Raw genomic sequence first — 26,070 nt, forward strand, 5'->3', positions numbered from 1 at the left:
TCTTCGTAGTCCAACTCTCACATCGATACATGACCACAGGAAAAACCATAGCCTTGACTAGACGGACCTTTGTTGGCAAAGTAATATCTCTTCTTTTCAATATGCTATCTAGGTTGGTCATAACTTTCCTTCCAAGGAGTAAGCGTCTTTTAATTTCATGGCTGCTGTCACTGTCTGCAGTGATTTTGGAGCCCAAAAAAGTAAAGTCTGACACTGATTCCACTGTTTCCCCATCTATTTGCCATGAAGTGATGGGACCAAATGCCATGATCTTCGTTTTCTGAATGTTGAGCTTTAAGCCAACTTTTTCACTCTCCTCTTTCACTTTCATCAAGAGGCTTTTTAGTTCCTCCTCACTTTCTGCCATAAGGGTGGTGTCATCGGCATATCTGAGGTGATTGATATTTCTCCCGGCAATCTTGATTCCAGCTTGTGCTTCTTCCACTCCAGCGTTTCTCATGATGTACTCTGCATATAAGTTAAATAAGCAGGGTGACAATACACAGCCTTGACGTACTCCTTTTCCTATTTGGAACCAGTCTGTTGTTCCATGTCCAATTCTAACTGTTGCTTCCTGACCTGCATACAGGTTTCTCAAGAGGCAGGTCAGGTGGTCTGGTATTCCCATCTCTTTCAGAATTTTCCACAGTTGATTGTGATCCATACAGTCAAAGGCTTTGGCATAGTCAATACATCATTACTCATGCCTTATTCAGTGAAATGTTAGACCACAAAACATTGACCTCAACCAAGAAATTCACTTTATAATGAAAAACAATGATACTCTCACACTTATGAAATTCATGAGCTTTACCACACGTCCCATCATCTAGAAGTGGACAGCTATGGCACTGGCTGAGAAGGGTGGGGCTAGGGTACTTTAAACCAGTGACCAATATATAGTAATGTCCCTACTCCACTCTACTGTCAAGACCCAGAACCAAAGGGTGAAATTGGTAGTGGTCCCTTAATATTAAACCTGAAATTTCTACGTTGAAAATTTTGCTTCTTGTTCCTGCACCCTTGGGTTCTACAAATTTCAAAATATGATTTCCTAAGAGAAAAATGCCTCCAACTGGGAATGAAATCATCTTCCATTCTATTGGAGACTAATTATACTTCCTGATAATTTAGAGCTCTTGTGCCGCTGAATTGAAAGCAGAGAGTGTGTAACACTGTCGGAGTGATCCATTCCAACTGTTATGGGGGGACTATACCACTGCTGCAGAATGGGAATAAGGGGAGATATGGGGAGTCCTGTAGACTCATTGGAGTTCCTCTTATTCTCACAATAATTTTTACAGGAATCTGCAGAAATTCAAAGGTAAAGCCACAAAGGGTTCAGACCCTGTGGTGGACGGAGGTTAGGGCCACCACACCGGATAAAGAACCCAACCAGTCAAATCACTGGAGAGAGAACTCAGAGTGGGTGCTGGAAAACAAAGATGTCAAAGATCATGGACTCATCAGCACCCCTGGTAGGGCAGCCTGAGCAGAGGGCCAGGAATTTCAGTAAAGCACCAGATGTTTGAAGACAACTGCAGTATGGAGGCTGAGAATTACTGAAATGAGAACAGCTCAGTACAGCAGTTGAAATAAATGTGAATCAGATCTTCCCCTCCTGGGGATTCTGAGGGCATTTCAGAACAGGAAAGCCAAGACCCTACCAGTGGGCATGTGTAAGACTAGGATCAGATTTGGAGACCATGATGGTTATTTTTTGGTGTCAATCTGGCTATGTCACTGGATTCAGGTACCCAAACAAACACTAATTTTGGCATTCCTGTGGAGGTGCTTTTTAGATTTGGTTAAGATCTGCAATCAATCAGTTGACTTTTAAGTAAACAAAATTATCCCTGATTATGTGGGTGGACCTCATTCAATCAGTGGAAAGGTCTTAAGAGCCAAACAAATTTCCCTGCAGGAGAAATTCTGCCTCAAGACTGCAGCATCAGCTCCTGTGGCCTGGCCTGTTCTACAAATTTTAGACTTGCCAGCATAGCCAACTCCTGAAATGTATATATTTACACTTTTATGCATGCATGTGTGATGATCTCTCATTTTATTGGTGCTACTTGCATCAGTTTTCTGTAGTTCACAGTGGCATGCTGAACTGCAAATACAAACATGATGCTTTGGGTCCAGTAATGTGAGCTGTTTTACCTGTAACTAAGATGGGTTATTTGTACGGGTGCTCTGCTGAACCATAATACATGTCCAGGAGGGCTGGCTCGCTGCCGTGGGCAGCTAGAAACTACAAGTGAAAACCACTGAGCTTCCTATCTTCATGCCATAAACTTGGCCTCATTGATATAGTGTCCAGACCAAGAGAACTGACAAGCTGCTTCTTGGTGTTCAGACAAAAGATTGAAATTACTGAAGAAAATGCAGAGAGACACAGTGAGAAATTTCACATAACTGTTCAAAACAAATGTATTGGACCCTAAGAAAGTGCTATAGAATACATAAAATATTGGGTGCACTGGATAAATTTAGGAATTTACTTTTAAAAATGGAAAAAGTCAAGTGAATAAAGAGAAACTTTCATTTCAAAACAACTACTGAATTCAGAATTTCTCAAATTTAATAACACATGGAACTTCTTTGAAGGGAAAAATATTAGATACCCTATACTATTACCTAAATTATTTTCCTAATAATATCTGTATATATACAGATATGCATACAAATATCCGTATGTATAAATATTTGCATACATCCAAGTATTTGTATGTATTAGGTATCAAGTCCTTAGGTTTATGATCGTATAAAATACCAAAGCAATTTTACATTAAATGATAGCAAAACTACAAAACCAATGAAATTGTAATTTAAAACATTAAATTAGTATAACAAATATTTGTTTATTTGGTTTAATTAGACTTAATGCAAATCACCATTTAGTTTCATGGAAAAAATATATGTTTTACACAGACGCTTTAGAACACAATGAACCACTATTTGGGTCTTTGTCATTGTTAATGTTACTTATTTTTAGATAATTCTTTTTTAAACACTGATTAATTATTTTGATGAACCAATGAATTTAGTAAAGAACCCGAAATTATAAAACTTGGCAGTAATGTTTCAATATTATTCAGGGAGAAATCTTCATTGTGGATTTACTATAGTAATGACTGTTAATGAGCTATGGCTATTAAATACCAAGACAGAATGCATGAACCTTCATTCACAGCCAGAACATGAAACTCTTACGACTTAAGTTGTTCTGAGTTAGAGATGCACAGACGAAAGGAAGGCTGTCTTGTCTTAGACTCTTTTGGATACCCAGAATAGAGGAATAGAATCAATTCAACCTGGCTTCAGAACAAGGGTTTCTGCTTCTGTCCTCATTAGGGAGGAGGAGTGGGCTTTTGTGGAATAAAGAACTAGTGAGTTGTTTGGATCTGAGTGCTGTTCCAAATGTATCTCTCCTTCCCTCTCTCTTTTCTCTTTTTCTCCCTCTTTCTCTCTCCCCCAACTGGCTGATGAATCTCCCTCTATCTCTGTATTTCTGTATCTATATCTTTTTGTTTTTGTCGCTCACGTCATGAGGTCTTATCTCTGCTTCTGTCTCCATGTCTCTGTTATCTTCCCTGTGTGTTGTCCAGATTTAGCTACCCATGTGTATATGAGTCAAAGACAGACTTACACTCCAGGCTTAGCATTCTTTACAAATGTAAATGCTGATTTGGGAGGAGACCTGTGTCCCCACTCCAAATTTCTAGAAGAGGGAACAGCTTAACAGACCACTGATTTTAAGCTGTGGCTGGTTTGGAGTGAGTGTCACACGTATGGTTGCCCACTCAACAGTGGCTATTAGAACACACTTTCTGAGAAGGACATAGGTATTATGGGAAACATGTCTATTTACATGTCTATTAAGGACCCAAAGCATCATTTTCTCCTAGCAACTATTCATTAAGGTACTTGAAATATCCAGTTGATTCTGACAGTAAAGATAGTGTTCAAAAACCAGTCCAGAAAATTATACCATAGGATAAAAACAAAAGGCTTTTTTAAAACATGAAAAGAGCCCCTGACATCACCTACAAAGAGATAAACGGTCCAAGCCAAGGACTACTGGACTGTTCCACGAAGTGACCACTCAATAAAACACTCACCTGAAGCCTGTGGAAGGACTTGACATCAAGACTTTGGATGGAGACCCTGGCCCACCAAAGGATGTATTTTTCACCAACACTTTTTCTGGTTAAAAAAAAAAAAAAGCCTGGATAAGAATATTTAATACTTAAAAATTAAACATAATACTACACAATCCTTCCAAGATCACTGCCTTCTTTTAAGTACTTTTATTTATGCACAACAGTAGAAACACGAAAATAGCTTTAATCTAATCACAAAAATGTTAATAAGTGAAATTATATCCTCATCAAATTATGTCCCCTTTAATCACAAACATTTTTAAATGTGAAATTATATCCTCATCAAATGTGAAATTATATCCTCTAATGTTTATTAGATAGAGGCAGAATAGGTGCAAAGTTTATGCCCAGGGCTTATAATTTGAGAGAGAAGGAAGACAGGATGAAAACTAATATGTAGGAAAATCATAATGATAACCTTTTATAAGGGTGCTAAAAATTTAGAGGTTACAGATGCAGTTGCTTAAATGCAACACATCCTCCAAAAAACGCTGAGCTGAGTCTTTCAAAAAATGAGAAGGACACTGAGAGGAAAGGTCAAATAAACAGATGCAAAGAGTATGAGTGAAAGAAGGCAGACAACTTGGCGAGGGGAGTGCAGAGGGAAGCCAGGGCTCTCATCTGGTGGCAGGCAAGGTGCTAAGGAACGGAGGTGTGAACAAAGCAGTAACCAGAGTTTCTTCTGCATGGGGTTCAAGAGAGGCGAGAGTAAAGCAGCAAAGTGGTAAATTAGTCTGGCAATGATATGTGACATAAATTGAATGAAGAAGCAGACAGAAATGATAACTTTGCCTGTTACAATCAGCATGATGCCCTTCAGCAATGAAACACACCTGGTCAGTCCAGGACCTAAAGATCTGCAGGGTTCATTCCCTGTCACCTCCCCTACACAGCAAGCCTCACACATCAGCCCGGTCCCTGTAACTGAAATTCATTTTTCCTGAACACTGACTGATTCCTGATTCTGGCAAGAAGCCAGATCACAGCTAAGCTGGACACAGGAGACACTTACTGTACCTCATGTCCCTTGCTCTAAATAGAACTCTCTTCTGCTGCCAATACCAGACAAATCTAAATGAGTCTTGTCTCAGAGTGCACACGGATGAAAGTGTCCAAGTGGCTCCATGGGGATCAGAAGGAAGAAAGATGATGGAACGGAAAAGAAGCATCTATGCGGTGGAAGAATTACTAAGCACTGCTGGGAGGAGGTGATTAGGAAACAGGACGTGGAGAGTGATGTAGGGGAAAATGAGAATCACAGAGAAAAAAAAGAAATGAGGAGAATAGGAAGGACACAAGAGAAATATTTGAGAAAATAAAAGGAAAGGGAGTCATGGAGCAGAAGAGAATAAAAATTAATCAGAGACAGAGGAGGGAAAGGAGATAGAAGGAAAGCAACAGAAAAGTCAAGCCAGTGAACTAAGGATGAGAACAAGAAGAGAATATGTATGGACTATACATACTTTCGGCCATCTCTGGCCAGGGTTACTGCTGCAAATCCACATTTCATCTGGCTAATAACAGAAAATAAACAAAAATAAAAGAGAACGGCAGAGATAGAAACGTCTGCATAAAAGCAAGCCTAAGACAAGGTTTTAAATAATACTGGATTTTTAATTCTCCTTTGATAATCATAAAAAGACATCAAAGTACCTGGCTTTTAAAATTATGTATTTCTATAATTTGCTTGTATCTAGACTGAGCGACTTCACTTTCACTTTTCACTTTCATGCATTGGAGAAGGAAATGGCAACCCACTCCAGTGTTCTTGCCTGGAGAATCCCAGGGACAGGGGAGCCTGGTGGGCTGCCGTCTATGGGGTTGCACAGAGTCGGACACGACTGAAGCGACTTAGCAGCAGCAGCAGCAGAAACTACCTACATTTTGGAATATGTGGCTTTAAGTGTATAAACTGTCCTTCCACTTATAACCAATAATTGGCCTATCAGCCCTAAGGCTTCATTCATACTGCTGCAACATAAAAAATTCATTAATTTCCTAAGTTCAACAAATCACAAAAACCTTAAATGAATTAAAAATCTGACAGTAATATAAACACAAGAGCCTTCCTCAACCTCCTCATCATTAAATATAAACGCAGTGACCAAGAACAGGATGCTCTGTAGGAGTTATGGGAAAGTAAATTTTAGCCTATGATTTTATTCTCTCTGACAAAGGAGAATAATGGAGAATGATAAAAGTTTCTCGAGAACCATGTACATTCTTGGTTATGTCATTTATCCTCTTACCTGGAGTTAAGCGCTGTCTCAGATGGATTATATTCATGGGTTATGCTCTCAGGACTATCTCACTCAGATGATATTTGATGAGTCCTCCTTGGTACCTTTCAAGATTTATCTGTAAGAGATCGTATGCTGAAAGCTTTTTATATCTGTATTATGTCACTGATAGTATCACATCAATACCTACTGAATAATCATTAAAAGTTTAGAACCACATTTGCTTGAAGAGCTCAGTGGAAAGACAATCTACAAAACTGTTTACAGTTGTCACAAGGTCCTTTCTTTCTCTCTCTCTCTGTCTTTTTAATTCATTTTATTCAACTATTTAATATAAGGGCTGGAAGCTTCTTGAAGGGTCCTGTGGGGATGTTAAGATGAATAGGTTTCAGATTTTTGTTTTGTATATGTTTTCATTGATTGCTGAAGAAGGCTTTCTTATCTCTTCTTGCTATTCTTTGGAACTCTGCATTCAGATGTTTATATCTTTCCTTTTCTCCTTTGCTTTTTGCTTCTCTTCTTTTCACAGCTATTTGTAAGGCCTCCCCAGACAGCCATTTTGCTTTTTTGCATTTCTTTTCTCTGGGAATGGTCTTGATCCCTGTCTCCTGTACAATGTCACGAACCTCATTCCATAGTTCATCAGGCACTCTATCTATCAGATCTAGGCCCTTAAATCTATTTCTCACTTCCACTGTATAATCAGAAGGGATTTGATTTAGGTCATACCTGAATAGTCTAGTGGTTTTCCCTACTTTCTTCAATTTCAGTTTGAATTTGGCAATAAGGAGTTCATGGTCTGAGCCACAGTCAGCTCCTGGTCTTGTTTTAGCTGACTGTATAGAGCTTCTCCATCTTTGGCTGTAAAGAATATAATCAATCTGATTTCGGTGTTGACCATCTGGTGATGTCCATGTATAGGGTCTTCTCTTGTGTTGTTGGAAGAGGGTGTTTGTTATGACCAGTGCATTTTCTTGGCCAAACTCTATTAGTCTTTGCCCTGCTTCATTCTGTATTCCAAGGCCAAATTTGCCTGTTACTCCAGGTGTTTCTTGACTTCCTACTTTTGCATTCTGGTCCCCTATAATGAAAAGGACATCTTTTTTGGGTGTTTTAAAAGGTCTTGTAGGTCTTCATAGAACCGTTCAAGTTCAGCTTCTTCAGCGTTACTGGTTGGGGCATAGACTTGAATTACTGTGATATTGAATGGTTTGCCTTGGAATGAACAGAGATCATTCTATCGTTTTTGAGATTGCATCCAAAATCACTACAGATGGTGACTGCAGCCATGAAATTAAAAGACGCTTACTCCTTGGAAGGAAAGTTATGACCAACCTAGATAGCATATTCAAAAGCAGAGACATTACTTTGCCAACAAAGGTCCGTCTAGTCATGGTTTTTCCTGTGGTCATGTATGGATGTGAGAGTTGGACTGTGAAGAAGGCTGAGCGCCGAAGAATTGATGCTTTTGAACTGTGGTGTTGGAGAAGACTCTTGAGAGTCCCTTGGACTGCAAGGAGATCCAACCAGTCCATTCTGAAGGAGATCAGCCCTGGGATTTCTTTGGAAGGAATGATGCTGAAGCTGAAACTCCAGTACTTTGGCCATCTCATGCGAAGAGTTGACTCATTGGAAAAGACTCTGATGCTGGGAGGGATTAGGGGCAGGAGGAGAAGGGGACAACAGAGGATGAGATGGCTAGATGGCATCACTGACTCGACGGATGTGAGTCTGAGTGAACTCCGGGAGTTTGTGATGGACAGGGAGGCCTGGCGTGCTGCGATTCATGGGGTTGCAAAGAGTCAGACATGACTGAGCGACTGAACTGAACTGATATATATATGCTGCTGCTGCTAAGTCACTTCAGTCATGTCCGACTCTGTGCGACCCCAGAGATGGCAGCCCACCAGGCTCCCCCATCCCTGGGATTCTCCAGGCAAGAACACTGGAGTGGGTTGCCATTTCCTTCTCCAATGCATGCATGCATGCTAAGTCGCTTCAGTCGTGTCTGACTCTGTGCAACCCTGTGTACAGTAGCCCACCAGGCTCCTCTGTCCACAGGATTCTCTAGGCAAGAATACTGGAGTGGGTTGCCATTTCTTTCTCCATATATATATACGTAGAAAATCTACATAAACTATCAGACATGTTTGACAATACAAATAAATAAAATCAGTCTAGGGAATCAATCAGGGAAAGAGTTTCTCCAAACAAATACATTGCTAGTCAACTAATCCTGAAATTTTTTTCTAAGCAGAAAATTAGAGATCTCAGTATGTCCTGACCTCAGTACAAAAAAACAGGTGTTCAAGTACAGAGAAGAGAGATCCTGATTTAAAGGAACTATTTTATGGTATTTTCCCTAAAATATAAGGCACTACCTCTTTTTAGATGGATGATTCCTTCATTATTTAACCATTTCTTGATGAACTATAAACACTGACTATCATGCCATGTATCAATATAATCAGTCTGCTTTTCGATTTCCAATTACTGATCTTCTTGTCACTGCTCCACAACAGCCTCAATTGCTTTCTAGTTGTTTTTCTTAATCCTGGTTTGTCATGGGCTGAGACACTGGAGACCTAAGTTCATTAACATGTGCATAAGGTCCAATGTGTGTTAAAAAAGGCCCAGTAAATCTATAAGGGGAGTATGTGAGTCAATAAATTTCATCCACTGGTAATATATATTATTTTCACTTCCTTTAACTTACGTAATATTGATAAAAACCTGTACATAAATATTAGGTATTGTATGCTTTTACCAAAAAGGAAACTGAGATTTGGACAGATGAAATAACTTACCCAGTGTTACTTAGCTGTAAAATTATTGCATAAAGTCTCAAACCCAATTCTTCTCATTCCAAATCAACTCTAAGGACTTTGTTCAAAGCAATTTCAGGTTTTTTTGTGCTTCTGGCTGAGGAATTTGTAATCCAGAGTAAAGCTTCCTAAAACATGTTTCATCAAAAAATAATACAAGTTATAAGCAATAAAAGAGGAAAACACTGGTTCAAACGACTTGCTTTACTGGACTTCTCAAAGATTTCAATAAGCTAATATGCTTCATAAATCTCCAAAACCAGCATTTCCATAACTACTTGGACCTCCAAGGTGACCCTCTGTAACAGCCTACATCCAGACTTCCAAGGAGCAAACTGCAGGAGGCAATGTCCTGAGGTTGGCGGGGGGTGGGGGGGGGGGTGGGGGGGGGGGGTGGGGGGGTGCGGGCAAGAGGTGGGGAAGACGGTTCAGCAGACCAGGTTAATCAGATCTGATCATCTTAGTCTTTGTATGCACTTCCCAATTACAATCTGTTTATATAGCAGAGATTAAACAATAAATTTTAGAAAAGCTTGATATTTACGTGACTTATTGTGTTTTGATAATACAGATAATTACGTCTAATACAAGGAAGAAATAACTCTTTCAAGAGTCACTACAAAATGCACCTATGATAAAAAGAAATGAAGTCACTCAGTCGTGTCCCACTCTGTGACCCCATGGACTGTAGCCTGCCAGGCTCCTCCATCCATTGCCAGGCTTCTCCATCCATTGGATTTTCCAGGCAAGAATACTGGAATGGGTTGCCATTTCCTTCTCCAGGGCATCTTCCCTACCCAGGGATTGAAACAGGGTCTCCCACATTACAGGCAGACTCCTTAATGTCTGAGCCACCAGGGAAGTCCCAATGATAAAAACATACTATAATACTAATAACATTTCATCAGATTTTCAAAAAGTTTAAATTCCCAGAATACATGGCTATAAAATGGAAACTCTTAGGCTGGATTTGGAATTAAACCATGCACCATGACAGACCACAGCACTTTGTACCATAACCTTCCCCATCATATCTCAGATAGCCCTCAGGTCTTCATGATCTCTGTAACAAAAAGAATTCCCAGTGAAATTCAATAATTTCCATTTTCACAAATTGCCTATAATAAAAATATTTGAGCAATCCTTCAAAACTGAACAAATAACTTAAACTAAGTCTATTTGTAGTTAATTAAAATATTTTCGTGAAATACCACCATTTTAGTAATAATAATAGATAATGTCATTATGTGGCTCATGAAAGAAAAGATTCTCTAAAGAGAAATGATTCCTAACTTGTCTATTGATAAGATTTCACATCATGAAAACCCTCTTGGCCATATGTTGTCACCAATATCTGTGAGTGGAAATTTTGCTAAACACTTTGTATTTAATAATTAAAACAGTCCAATAATGTGAAACACTATAAATAAACTCCAGTTTTACAAATAATAAAACTGAGGTTAAGAGAAGTGAATTAAGTATACTAAGCACGTGGAGCTAGAGTTGGAAGTCAGGAATCTTATTACAAAGCACTTCACTTAATCTACCTGTCTTTGCAACGCTCATATTCAGTTACCTGTTTCATATATTAAATATACATTAGCAACCTTCCCACTGGCTTCCCAAGTGGCTCGGATGATAAAGAATCTACCTGTGATGCAGGAGACCTGGGTTTGATCCCTGGGGCAGGAAGATCCCCTGCAGAAAGGCATGGCAACCCACTCCAGTATTCTTGCCTGGAGAATTCTATGGACAGAGGGGCCTGGCAGGCTCTAGTCCATGGGGTCGCAAAAGCCAGACACACCTGAGCAGCTACCACTTTCACTTCCGTACTCGTGCATGCGTGCTAAGTCACTTCAGTAGTGTCCAGCTCTCTATGATCCTTTGGACTATAGCCTATCAGGCTCCTCTGTTCATGCGATTCTCCAGGCAAGATTACTGAAGTGGATTGCCATGCCCTCCAGTGGATAGACCCCTATCTCTTATGTCTCCTGCATTGGCAAACAGGTTCTTTACCACTAGCGCCACCTGGGAAGCCATAGCATCCTTATACTCCTATTTTAACCTTATGGGAGTCATGGAAGGTTTAAAAGTAAAAATGTATTTTCAGTAAGATCCCCCTGTTTTACCTTAGCAAGCTTCTTGAGACTATAAAGACATCCTTTATTTACTTTGACCTATAACTAATCTCCACTTTTCAACTGGAAGTCAGATGACCATAGCATCCTATGATTTCTTCTTCTCTTTTGACATTTCTGCTGTCTCATCAAGGCCTTTACAAATGGAACTTAAATATGATTAACTGCAGCACGAGCCAAACCCAAATAAAAACCAATGAAGCATACATGAATGTCAAAGCAAGCCAGTTCTAAAACCAAAGATAGTTTTATCAGAAAACTAGTAGATGCTCAATCTGTAATTTTGGATTTTGTATAAATTAACTTTAATTCAAAGGTCAGTAAAAAAAGAGAAGGGATCATATAACTAACTCACCTGTCAGTGCAGGAAGAGTCGGAAGTGGTATAATTGAAAGAGTCTAGAAGGGAATCTTATCAGTCAATCCTCAATTATTTATTGAATACCCACCATCACTAACTACTATCATGCCACAGTGTTTTGGATCCCAACCCCTGAGTTATCAATTGGGATAAAAGCATGACCAGAGAATGAGTAGGTATTAATGTAAATATGTACCACTCGAAGCCAGGGTAGCAGTAACTTCTGGGCCACTATTAAGACGATAGCATAATATAACACAGAACTCCAAGGGGATAGAATGAAAGGTAAATTCTGACTGATTTTGGAGAAGTCAAATCAATGCAGTAAAGGACCAAAAATGCACCTGAGCTATATGTTTTAGTTTCAGATGGGAGAATCACTGTACTAGGGACTGGGTACTAGAAAAGCGAAATAAACAACAGAGCCGAGGTAGAATATTGAGGTCAACACCAGAAGTTTACCTTCAACTACCGGAGAAGGCAATGGCACCCCACTCCAATACTCTTGCCTGGAAAATCCCATGGACGGAGGAGCCTGGTGGGCTGCAGTCCATGGGGTCGCTAAGAGTCAGACACAACTGAGCGACTTCACTTTGACTTTTCACTTTCCTGCATTGGAGAAGGAAATGGCAACCCACTCCAGTGTTCTTAGCTGGAGAACCCCAGGGACGGGGGAGCCTGGTGGGCTGCCATCTATGGGGTCGCACAGAGTCGGACACGACTGAAGCGACTTAGCAGCAGCAGCAGTGAGAGCTTTTTATGTCTTCCATTTGTCTGTTAAGTTGGTTATTTTTTATAATGTAAAATGCATTCTGGAATTTGAAGTGAGATGCCACAAACAGAAAAGAGTCCCTCTCCACACAATATAGGAAAAGGTCACAGAGGTCTATTATATAAAACTGGAAACATTACTTGGACACAGCTGGTGTTCAAGGGAAGGGACAAGCATGAATTTCTCTCATATTCTCATCTGCAAGGAGTATTCATTTTCCAACAACATGCCCTCTATCCATGGTGTGCTGATAAGGGTTCAACAACTGACTTTCCAAAAATATATATATATATATATAAATTTTCCTGCTTTAAAAACATAGCAACCCAATTTACAAACAATGATAAAACATATAAAAATCACTGTTGCCTGCAATGCAGGAGACCTCGGTTCAATTCCTGGGTCAGGAAGACCCCCTGGAGAAGGAGTAGGCTATCCACTCCAGTGTTCTTGGGCTTCTCTGGTGGCTCAAATGGTAAAGAATCTGCCTGTAATGCGGGAGACCTGGGTCAATCCCTGTGTTGGGAAGATCCCCTGGAGGAGGGCATGGCAACCTGCTCTAGTAGCCTTGCCTGGAGAATCCCAATGGACAGAGGAGCCTGGTGGGCTATAGTTCACAGGGTTGCAAAGAGTCGGACATGACTGAGCATCTAAGCACCGAGCAGCAATCATCACTCTAATAAATTCCATTCCAATGACTTCAGTGCAACTTGCTGTTTCCTATTAAAGAGTTTTTTCCTAAAAAAAAAACACTTATCAGTTTCTTTTTCATTCTGTCCCCAGCAATGATGCCACAATAGATTATGTATAAATGTTTGATTACAATCTGATTCAAAAAAGAAATTCTCATGTCATTGACAAATCAGTATAGTTCTGACACAGACGGTTGATGTTTTCTTTTACATTACAGGATGAGTTTAAAATAAAACAACAAGGATGTCTGTCAGAATTCATTCAGTTTTCAGTGACATGAGCAATTTCTTTGCTAAATCAGATAGTAGTTTTCAAATGCTAGAAGAATATTTTCTCAATTTTCTGTGCTATTTACAATGTAACAGCTGCAGACACAACACGATTTAAAATTTAAGCTGCATTATTAATGCTAAAAATATTACTTGTTTAAGTCTAGACAATGAACAAAGAGATAATTTTTAGCATTGATGACTTTCACAGTATAAATACTTCCATCATAGTTGATTCCAAACTATCAATGCAGAACTGGGAAAAGCAGATAGTATTATATAGCATTTCCACCTTACAGATACTAGATAAGTAAATAACATCAAAAGCATAGATAATAGTAAAGTATATTAAGATAAGTAAGAAGTAACAACTCTTTCATATTTAATATCTTTGTTGTTAACATAATATTCAATGCTGTTTACACAATTTCATTTTTATTAATGGCTGGTTAACAAAGAGCAAAGTCGCTGTAAATTTAATAATTTGTCTGTTGAGAGCCCGTAGGAGCTAGCAAGAGCATGCCAACTACCTCTACCCATCCCAGCCTCCAGAAGAACAGTATACTGCCCTTCTAACCATCTTTCTAGGAGTATTTCCTCAGCTGCAGCATGATTTTGGAAATTCTCTACTATAACCTCTTTGGTTTTAAAAGATTCTCATTATTACTTCCTACACTGGAATGAAATTTGAGAGATAAAGAATGCTGGTGAAGAAGAGTGGGTCCATTTTCCACTGAGGAACAAACTAGGAGATAGTGACAAGAGCTCTGGGATTTGCAGTCAGAAAACCTGGACCTGCAAACCCCGTGCTGCTATCTCAGATGTGCCTCTTCAATTCTCAGCTCCGGGATTCTTATCTGTGAAATGCAGCTAATAGTCAATCACCTCACAGGTTTTTTAATAAAGGAAATATCTGTGAAAGTGCTTTATAATTAAAATTTATCATATACAATAAGTCATTTTGTAACATGCTATTCTTTAAATGAGTTTAACCTTTCAGAACTTCTTTTTTCAAAGAGGAAATTAGTCATGTTTTAATTTTTTTTTTTCCTGCTAGCTTATTACAATTGACAGTTTACAACTCAAGACACGTTTCTGGTTTGGAAAAAGTTTTGTTTGTATTCCAAAGTAGGTATATTTGGTTATGAACATATTAAAGGAGATACCAAACATATTCAAAAGAGCTTGACTATAGAAAAGACATTCAAGAGACCAGGACTTCACAGCTAGTTCATTCAACAAAACCTATGACACAATTTTCAATTTCTCTGAGCCTCATTTTGTTTGTCTTTCAACTACAATGGTAGACTTAAATAACCTGATGCTCCTTCTTAATCCAAATTTTCCTATAATTTCCTTATAATTTCCCTAAAGTGTCCCCTTAAATATTGATAAATGGTGGTTATTTACAAAATATAAGCTGCCATTTCTGGCTTTTAGACTCCTAAACTCACAATTAATTAGACCTTACATAGAAACATGCTTTGAAATAGGTCATTTACTTATAGAGGAACAGTCCACAGTCCTTTTGTTATTAGAACTACAGAGTGGTGACTATTCTTTTTAGTCACTGGGGTACATAGAAAAGGTTCAGAAAAATTTAAATCCAAAACATGAGAAGCTACCTTCTCAGGATGTAAAAAAAAATAAGAAAAGAAAAATGGAACATCTCTGAAAGTATAAGGCAAATAAAATACAAAGATCTATTTTATTCTATTCTTCATAACATATCAATTCCATGAAGATCTATAAAATTTTGGAAGCATTTCCTTTTTTTTCCTTTTCTTTTAATACATAACTTCAAGTTTTCCTGTTTTGAAGGGCAATTCCTCACCCCAAACTCTTCCTCCAACCTGCTTCTCCTTCGTTATAGGTCTGTCCTGTGGCCACAGAGCTCCGAAATACACTCCTTAGCCCATCTTAGAACATTTGCTTCCAATTTAAGCACAAAGAAAACTAAAGCGAAAACAACAACAACCTCGAATACAAATAAAAATCATTCTACACATAAGAGAATGTGTGACAACTGCCCGACTCATACAGGGTTAGGTACAGAAGTGAAAACGGGAACTGACTGATTCCTTAGATAAGAGGAAGCCTTCCTGGAACTTATTTATTACATGATGAAGAAGAAAAGGATGTTCTTTATGAAACAGTTTTCTTGGGAACTCAAAATGTAAGCTTCTACCACTGACAAGGTGGCATTTTTAGATTAAGCCGTGGGAAATCTAGCATGATTTACAAATACACCCGTCCAAGAATAACAGCCTTCCTGCCATTCGTGATTGGCATCGTTATTACAGACTCTATTATAATCTTATCTTGCTGTCCAACAAAGCAATTCATTCAGCAACTAAGCTCACGTCAAAGACAAGGCAGAGTCTACTTATTTGCAGAAAAATGCTTTTGGAAAACATAGTCTCATTGCTCAGACAGAACCAAGAATGTACATGACATGGTGCAAGGTGCTTATGATAGAGGGTGGCAGCAAACGAAGTCGAAACAGAAATACCAGCTGAGAAGGTGTTTAATCTTCAAGGTGTGAGGTATTACATTCTAGCACTCTCTCTGACTGATAGCAGGCATGAAGGGAAAAACTACCTAAAACATAAGGGGAAAAGTACACTTAGGTCCCTTTGATGTCTGTGATGGCAAAGCACTTCAGCTTTTACCTCCAGTCTTTAATAAAACAGCAGAAGTTTCTGGTTTGTAAATAAAGGAAGCTAAGAGATTGCTGAATCAGGTATGTCACACACACAAAAATGCAACTTCACTTTAATGGATGCCTGAAACTAGTCATGTCAATATCCACACACACACACACACACACACACACACACACCCTCCCTTAGAGTTGTCTTTTCAGCTACTCTGTATCTACTTTTAACAAGGCTTCTATGTTCAAATAATTTTTCCCATGGAAAAACTAATGAACTGTTAAAAATGCATGTAATCAAAATGTGGAAGGAAGTTGGATAGCCCCTCTTTTCCCAAAAGGCAGAAACAAAAAGCTATAAAGCACAGTGGGGATGAGGCCAATATAGGTCTCTGCACGAGGAATGATTAATGAAACACATCAATTGTTATTGTTTTGTTTTTTTTTTTCCCAGCAGGAATGAGGGGCAAACACAACAGCAGCAAACAAAAAAAGGGAGATTTTGTTAGTAACTCAGATACTGCTCCAACTGTCCTGGACCTCCAGATCCACAAAAGCAGCAGGGTTCTGCCAGAGACCATAAGTGAAGCAGATAAATCTCAACACCGGGGAATCCAGGCCCCACCTCCCATTGGTCTTCCCTGTGGATTCTGCTGATGATCCACACAGCCTAGGTGTGTAGAGAGCACCCCTTCTCCATGCCTACCCTCACCAGTGATGCACACATGTGCTTCCACACTCCTCTGGAACTACCAACTCACACCATCTCCTGCTAAGTTCTAATGGGGACACCTAGAAAGCATTCAAAGAAACGTGTGCTTTTTAAGCCAGTCTATTCTATGCACCCCGGGCTTCCCAAGTGGCGCTAGTGGTAAAGAATCCACCTGCCAATGCAGTAGACACAAGAGAGGCTGACTCAATCCCTGGGTCAGGAAGATCCCCTGGAGGAGGGTATGGCAACCCACTCCAGTATTCTTGCCTGGAGAATCCCATGGACAGAGGAGCCTGGCGGGCTCTAGTCCATAGGATCACAAAGGGTCAGACACGACTGAAGCGACTTAGCACCTGTGCATGTATTCTTTTCACCCAAGACAGATGTGTAGAATTCTAAGGAACTAAGAACTAGGGCCAAAATCTGAGATCACTTACATTCAATCCCACCCCAAAAGAATCCCCTCATTGCCCTCCCAATTGTGATGATGATCCCACTTCAGTCCGTCCACTGCAGGCATTGAGAACATGACTGTGATGCTGGTTCAGATTTGGGCCACTCTAAATAAATTTTAAGGAAATTCTTACCTTAATTTGCCATCTGGTTCCCTGTGGTTTCCACCTAGAGAATCTGACTGGTGCTAGAGAGAAAGGAAGACAAGAACATTTTTCTAAGAGATCATTAGTAAACTATTATGGTTTCTAATTATAGACAGCTTTTAGCACTGATAAGTATATCAACACCCAATTTTTATGACTCTTTGACAAACTTTTTAAAAAAGTTATAAGTCTCTTCATGAGCTGTCTCCCAATTAATCATGACTATAGAATATTGCTGATAGAAATTCTGCAACTGTGTTTATAAGTCCTTTCAACAGTCTATAAGGTCACTTATTGAAACTAAGATTTTTGTATAAAGGTGATCAGTGTCACTTATTGTTTCATGTGTTTCAGACTTTAATTCTACTTTTCCAGTTGGAAAACCAATTTTCTTGCTCTTGAATACGTTGAGTAGAAACGTATCTACCATCTTGAGTAACACACCATCTAAGAAAACAGTGGTCTTGCCTCGTCCTTGTCCATCTTGCTCCTTGCCTTCTGTCGCAGTCTTCTATAATTCTCTAGCCTTTTGCCTGTTTTCATATTCTTTCAGCCTTCTGCCACACTTCTACATGCACGTGGCATTCCCATCTTTGGGGTTCCTTAGAACCTGAATCATCAAAACATTTTCTGTGAAGTGTCATTGATTTCTTTGGTTGTCTCCTCTTTATTTTTCTTCCAAGAATAATTAGAAATCTTACTAACAGATTTTCTCATTTTTAGAGGACCTTGTCTCCCTTTAGGAGTGTCTGGTTCTGTGATGTGCCTATGTTCTTTTTTTTCCTTCCACCTTTAGGAGTGAGGCTTCCATAAATACTAGAGATATGTTTGCCTAAGACTAGTATTTTCTTTTTATTTTTTATGTATCTTGAGAAATTTTCACCCCAAACTTCTATCACTTACCACAACTTCAAAATTGCTCTATTTCATCCAAGCAATAAAGTTTTGGCCGGGCTCAGTCCTATGACTATCTCCCTCAGAATTAGAATTCAGATGTAACAGGGTTTCATGAAGACACGTATGAATGCATGTAATTGAATTAAGAAATGAAAGTAACAGTTAAGTCACTTAGTCATGTCCAACTCTTTGCAACCCCATGGACTGTAACCTATCCGGCTCCTCTGACCGTGAGATTTTCCAGGCAAGAATGCTGGAGTGGGTTGCCATTTCCTTCTCCAGGGGATCTTCCTGGCCCAGGGATCGAACTTGGGTCTCCTGCATTGCAGGTAGACGCTTTACCATCGGAACCACCAGGGAAAAGTCAGACTTTTTCTGACAGTAAATATGTCATTTGGCTGATTGATTTGATTTGAGGATTGGCTTTGCCAAATAAGCAGCTTAAATATTTTCCATAAATTAGCTAATTCTGTAGCTCTGAGATTTTAACAATAGTATATTTAAAATGCATGAAAAAAAAGCTTTTTATCAAAACTGTTTATTGGTAAATGTGTATCAGAATTGTTAATAATAGTGATTGAATACATCTCAGGAAAGCCTTTTAGGTGTAATGCCTATAAATTCAGAAAGAAAATGACTCTAATGACAGGATGACAAATCCTTTTGCAAGTCAGGATCAAAACTGGAGAGAACATAATTAAATTGTCAGATGTTAGATTAATAAAAATATTTTTGATGATAGATCATTATATGAATTTTTGGCACATAAGTCAAAAAGAGCTCAAAAAATTGAATGATATTATTATACCAAAACTTCTATTTCTACCTTCTTACTTAACGTTTTCTCAGTGCTTACACATATATATAATATAAAAATATAATTGATGCTGAACTTGGCCTCAATTAAATTATATCCAATATTCATACATGAAAAACCTGCTATTCTTACTGAGATTGTCAATATTATTTTTCTTTTTGCATTTAATAAGTTTTAAAATTTATAATATAGTCATTTTTGGCCAATTGAATTGTAATAATAATTTTCATGAAGTTCAATCTAGAAGAATTTTTTTAATACTTAAAGCCTTATGGCTAGAAAAATAAAAAATAATTAAATTTTAATTTATAAAAATTTGTTGCAGAGATACGTGATAGTGAAATGAAAGCCTCATCCAACTCTTTGCAACCCCATAGGCTATATGGTCCATGGAATTCTCCAGGCCAGAATACTGGAGTGGGTAACCTTCCCTTCTCCAGGGGATCTTCTCAACCCGGGGATCAAATCTAGGTCTCCCTCATTGTAGGCAGATTCTTTCCCAGCTGAGCCACAAGGGAAGCCCAAGAATCCTGGAGTGGGTAGCCTGTCCCTTCTCCAGCAGATATTTCCAACCCAGGAATCAAACCAGGGTCTCCTGCATTGCAGGTGGATTCTTTACCAACTGAGCTATCAGGGAAGCCTGAGATATATTATAGGTGACAAGTAAAAGACTTTCAGAAGTATAAAAGTATATATTAGAGTAAAAGTTTATTGGAAAAATATAATGGAATTATGAGTTCAAAGAAGAAAAAAAATTAATATTTATTTAAGATTTTGTTTGTATATTTCAAATAAAAGTGCCTTGAATCACAGAATTTAACAATTGGAAGAAAAATTAAAGATTAACTATTAACTGATCTTCACACATTTGCCTGCATTACCCCACATAATGCTGAATAATTTCTTATTCGTTCAAACATTAATTGACATAATTTTTTTCTATCTGAAGTTTAAATGATTACCAAAGATGCAATTTCTGTCACAGTATACATATTTACATTAATTTTTTTTAAAAACACCGTTACTTAACTGCTTCAAACAGGGCCAGAGGGAATCATCCTGTAAAGGCTACTGTAATCTGATACCACCGTTATCCTGTGTCTTCGGTCTCATGGCTGTGCTTCTGCGGTGTCCCTCCTCTTCTCTTCTCCTATTATCCTGAATATTGCCCTCTGTGTCTCCGCTATATCAAGAAAAGAATTTTTGACAAAGTCAGTATTTTTCCAACCTACTTTTTTTTTTCCTTTTTTTTTTTTAAATAAAGGAGGGTTCAGGATAGGGAACACGTGTATACCTGTGGCGGATTCATGTTGATACATGGCAAATTCAACCTACTTTTAAAATTCAGTTTATTTTGAATCATGAAGTCGCTCAGTCGTGTCCAGTTCTTTGCGACCCCATGGACTGTAGCCTGCCAGGCTCCTCCGTCCATGGGATTTTTCAGGCAAGAGTGCTGGAGTGGATTGCCATTTCCTTCTCCAGGGGATCTTCCTGACCCAGGAATCGAACCCGGGTCTCCCGCATTGCAGGCAGTTGTTTACCGTCTGAGCCATCACGGAAGCCTGCATAAAGCATATACCACTTGTTTACTAGGGATCACCTCCATCCTTTCAAATTCTGGTGATAACTATGAACTTGCATTTACTTTGTGTTCATATATATTATTTATTCACAACATACCTAGCACCTGGATGCTCAATCAGTGTGTTAGCCTTTAAGGTTATAATGTTGATTTCTTCAATAAATACTTCAAGGACACTTTGTTATCAATCTCATACACATTGTTTTTTATATATGTCATATTTTAACTATCTTTTAATATTTTTAGGAGAACTTGTTGGTTTGATAGTTTTAAATTTTTATTAAGAGTTTTCTTTTTCACTTCATCTTGCTATTTAAAAATATATATCTAAAATTGAGATAGTACTTCCATGACCATGGGTATTATATACTTCAAAATCGTTATTTTATGCTTGAAATATTATCACAAGTGATTTTTTTCTTGTCTGAATTAGTGACCAAGCTAGCCCAGGAAACTAGACACAATTGAAGACAGGGCTTCCCTGGTGGTTCAGTAAGTAAAGAACACACCTGCAATGCAGGAGACCCAGGTTTGATCCCTCTTGCCTGGAGAATTCCATGGACAGAGGAGCCTAGCAGGCTATAGTCCATGGGATCACAAAGAGTTGGATATAACTGAATGACTAACACTCTCACTGGAAAATGAAGAAACTGTTACTCCACTCTCTAATGCCTCCCACGCTTCAACTGGTCAGCTTTTGTCATTATATACCATTGCTTATCCACTATCAAAGTTTATAACATTTATATTCTTTTATGCAACCATAATTAAATCACATGGGTGTATAACTAAAATTGAGTTTCAATTCTAAAGGTTGAAAAATGTTAATATTATCATTATGTGAATATCATTCACTACAGAACCAAGTATAGTGATTGGGCAAATAACCAAAAGACCAATACTTTTATTAAGAAAGCCATATTAAAGAATATTAAAGGCTCATGATCCAGAGTTATTTATTTTAAACTCTCAGCTACTCAGTTCACTGTATGTGTTTAAGATGATTTTTTTGTTAGACGTTTGCTTGATTTCTCTTGAAAGCCTAACGTTTCCCCCCACCCACTCTCTCATTTATTTTCTTATCAAAGAAATGTCTCCTTCCTCGCCCAAACAACTAAGTCATCCAGCTTCTTAATCAATTAAATATGTTGAATGGATTTTTTCTTCCTTGAAAACAATATTCTTAGAATCCTACTGCTTTTTTTTTTTTCACTCGTGTGATGAGGCCACATGGTATTGTCCTGCGTGGCACCACTGCAGCATCACTTCACACATGCTAAGTCACTTCAGTCATGTCCAACTCTTTGCGACCCCATGGACTATAGCCCGCCACACTCCTCTGGCCATGGAATTCCCCAGGCAAGCATACTGGAGTGAGTTGCCATGCCCTCCTCCTGCGGATCTTCCCAACCCAGGGATTGAAACTGCAAAATATGTTTCCTGAACTGGCAGGTGGGTTCTTTACCAGTAGCACCACCAGAGAAGCCCCACTTCACACAGAGACCAGACTGATAATGTTTCAGAAGTCTTGCTGCAATGAAAATTCTTTACTTTTTCCCCTTGGGTATAAACCCTGTTTTCTCCCTATTAATTGTATTTATTCATGGAAATTAAAGGTATCATAAACTTAAATCCTAACAGAACCTTGTTTTTTTATTTGTTTTTTACCTTTAGACCTCCTCCATCCACTTTTCCCACCCCTCGCCCCCTGTCTCTGGCAACCACCAATCTGTTCTCCACCTCTATAAGCTTGGGTTTCGTTCGTTTTTAGGTTCCACATGCAAGAAAGATCATAGGGTATTTATCTCTTTCTGTCTGACTTATTTCATTTAACATAATGCCCTTGAAGTCTATTCATATGTTACAAATGGAAATTTTCATTTTTTGTTGAATATTATATTGTATATGTTCTGCTGTGCTGTGCTTAGTCTTTCAGTTGTGTCCGATTCTTTGTGATTCCATGGACTATAGCCCGGAGGCTCCTCCATCCATGGGGATTCTCCAGGCAAGAATACTAAAGTGGATTGCCATACCCTCCTCCAGGGGATCTTGCCAACCCAGGAACTGAACCCTGGTCTCCTGCATTACGGGCAGATTCTTAACGAGCTGAGCTGCCAGGGAGGCCTTATATTGTATATATATGCAATATATATACTATACACACACACACACACACACAATTTCTTATCATTCATCCATTGATGGACACTAGGTTGTTTCCATACCTTGACTATTGTAAATAACATTGCAATGACCATTGGGGTGCATGTATCTTTTCAAGTTAGTGCTTTTCTTTAAATAAATACTCAGAAGTGGAATTGCTGGATCATATTTCAGTTCAGTTCAGTTGCTAAGTCGTGTCTGACTCTTTGTGACCCCATGAATTCCAGCACACCAGGCCTCCCTGTCCATCAACATCTCCCCCGGAGTTCACTCAAACTCACGCCCATTGAGTCGGTGATGCCATCCAGCCATCTCATCCTCTGTTGTCCCCTTCTCCTCCTGCCCCCAGTCCCAGCATCAGAGTCTTTTCCAATGAGTCAACTCTTCGCATAATGTGGCCAAAGTACTTCAGTTTCAGCTTTAGCAATATTCCTTCCAAAGAACACCCAGGACTGATCTCCTTTAGAATGGACTGGTTGGATCTCCTTGCAGTCCAAGGGACTCTCAAGAGTCTTCTCCAGCACCACAGTTCAAAAGCAACAATTCTTCGGCTCTCAGCTTTCTTCACAGTCCAACTCTCACATCCATACATGACAACTGAAAAAACCATAGCCTTGACTAGACGAAACTTTGTTGGCAAAGTAATGTCTCTGCTTTTGAATATGCTATCTAGGCTTGTCATAACTTTCTTTCCAAGGAGTAAGCATCTTTTAATTTAATGGCTGCAATCACCATCTGCAGTGATTTTGGAGCCCAAAAAATAAAGTCTGACACTGTTTCCCCATCTTTTCCCATGAAGTGATGGGACCAGATGCCATGATCTTAGTTTTTTGAATGTTGAGATTTAAGCAAACTTTTTCACTCTCCTCTTTCACTTTCATCAAGAGGCTTTTTAGTTCCTCTTAACTTTCTGCCATAAGGGTGGTGTCATCTGCATGTCTGAGGTTATTGATATTTCTCCCAGCAAACTTGATTCCAGCTTGTGCTTCTTCCAGCCCAGTGTTTCTCATGATGTATTCTGCATATAAATTAAATAAGCAGGGTGACAATATACAGCCTTGACGAACTCCTTTTCCTATTTGGAACCAGTCTGTTGTTCCATGTCCAATTCTAACTGTTGCTTCCTGACGTGCATATAGGTTTCTCAAGAGGCAGGTCAGGTGGTCTGGTATTCCCATCTCTTTCAGAATTTTCCACAGTCTATTGTGATCCACACAGTCAAAGGCTTTGGCATAGTCAATAAAGCAGAAATAGATGTTTTTCTGGAACTCTCTTGCTTTTTCCATGATCCAGCAGATGTTGGCAATTTGATCTCTGGTTCCTCTGCCTTTTCTAAAACCAGCTTGAACATCAGGAAGTTCACGGTTCATGTACTGCTGAAGCCTGGCTTGGAGAATTTTGAGCATTACTTTACTAGCGTGTGAGATGAGTGCAATTGTGCGGTAGTTTGAGCATTCTTTGGCATTGCCTTTCTTTGGGATTGGAATGAAAACTGACTTCTTCCAGTCCTGTGGCCAATGCTGAGTTTTCCAAATTTGCTGGCATATTGAGTGCAGCACTTTCACAGCATCATCTTTCCGGATTTGAAATAGTTCGACTGGAATTCCATCACCTCCACTAGCTTTGTTCATAGTGATGCTTTCTAAGGCCCACTGGACTTCACATTCCAGGATGTCTGGCTCTAGGTCAGTGATCACACCATCATGATTATCTGGGTCATGAAGCTCTGTTTTGTACAGTTCTTCTGTGTATTCTTGCCACCTCTTCTTAATATCTTCTGCTTCTGTTAGGTCCATACCATTTCTGTCCTTTATCGAGCCTATCTTTGCATGAAATATTCCCTTGGTATCTCTAATTTTCTTGAAGAGATCTCTTGTCTTTCCCATTCTGTTGTTTTCCTCTGTTTCTTTGCATTGATCGCTGAGGAGGGCTTTCTTATCTCTCCTTGCTATTCTTTGGAACTCTGCATTCAGATGCTTATATCTTTCCTTTTCTCCTTTGCTTTTTGCTTCTCTTCTTTTCACAGCAATTTGTAAGGCCTCCCCAGACAGCCATTTTGCTTTTTTGCATTTCTTTTCCATGGGATGGTCTTGATCCCTGTCTATTGTACAATGTCACGAACCTCATTCCATAGTTCATCAGGCACTCTGTCTATCAGATCTAGTTCTTAAATCTATTTCTCACTTCCACTGTATAATCATATGGGATTTGATTTAGGTCATACCTGAATGGTCTAGTGGTTTTCCCTACTTTCTTCAATTTCAGTCTGAATTTGGCAATAAGGAGTTCATGATCTGAGCCACAGTCAGCTCCTGGTCTTGTTTTTGCTGACTGTATAGAGCTTCTCCATCTTTGGCTGCAAAGAATATAATCAATCTGATTTCGGTGTTGACCATCTGGTGATGTCCATGTGTAAAGTCTTCTCTTGTGTTGTTGGAAGAGGGTATTTGCTATGACCAGTGCGTTCTCTTGGCAAAACTCTATTAGCCTTTTCCCTGCTTCATTCCATATTCCAAGGGCAAATTTGCCTGTTACTCCAGGTGTTTCTTGACTTCCTACTTTTGCATTCCAGAAAAGGACATCTTTTTTGGGTGTTAGTTCTAAAAGGTCTTGTAGGTCTTCATAGAACCGTTCAACTTCAGCTTCTTCAGCCTTACTGGTTGGGGCATAGATTTGGATTACTGTGATATTGAATGGTTTGCCTTGGAAATGAACAGAGATCATTCTGTCGTTTTTGAGATTGCATCCAAGTACTGCATTTTAGACTCTTTTGTTGACCATGATGGCTAGTCCATTTCTTCTTAGGGATTCCTGCCCGTAGTAGTAGATATAATGGTCATCTGAGTTAAATTCACCCATTCCAGGCCATTTTAGTTCGCTGATTCCTAGAATGTTGACGTTCACTCTTGCTATCTCCTGTTTGACCACTTCCAATTTGCCTTGATTCATGGACCTAACATTCCAGGTTTCTATGCAATATTGTTCTTTACAGCATTGGATCTTGCTTCTATTACCAGTCACCTCCACAACTGAGTATTTTTTTTTTTTGCTTTGGCTCCATCCCTTCATTCTTTCTGGAGTTATTTCTCCCCTGATCTCCAGTAGCATATTGGGCACCTACCAACCTGGGGAGTTCCTCTTTCAGTAACCTATCATTTTGCGTTTTCATACTGTTCATGGG

The 26,070-nt window shown here is 39.0% G+C and overlaps 1 long non-coding RNA gene across 1 annotated transcript in view; it reads right to left on the reverse strand.

Annotated features, from left to right (window-relative positions):
* Positions 1-3,444: 3,444 nt before the first annotated feature.
* LOC147365748 (uncharacterized) overlaps positions 3,445-26,070 on the reverse strand; it is a 35,116-nt gene continuing 12,490 nt past the window's right edge. The window contains exons 3-7 of the long non-coding RNA XR_015132708.1: positions 20,175-20,327; positions 17,419-17,471; positions 9,214-9,359; positions 6,416-6,524; positions 3,445-4,209 (exon numbers count right to left, since the gene is read on the reverse strand). This is a non-coding gene — a long non-coding RNA (uncharacterized LOC147365748). The remainder of the gene's footprint in view (positions 4,210-6,415; positions 6,525-9,213; positions 9,360-17,418; positions 17,472-20,174; positions 20,328-26,070) is intronic.

This window comes from Bos grunniens, chromosome 9 (assembly GCF_055505025.1).
Source record: "Bos grunniens cultivar Pamir isolate PY7600 chromosome 9, Bosgru_T2T1.0, whole genome shotgun sequence".
Taxonomy (NCBI): domain Eukaryota; kingdom Metazoa; phylum Chordata; class Mammalia; order Artiodactyla; family Bovidae; genus Bos; species Bos grunniens.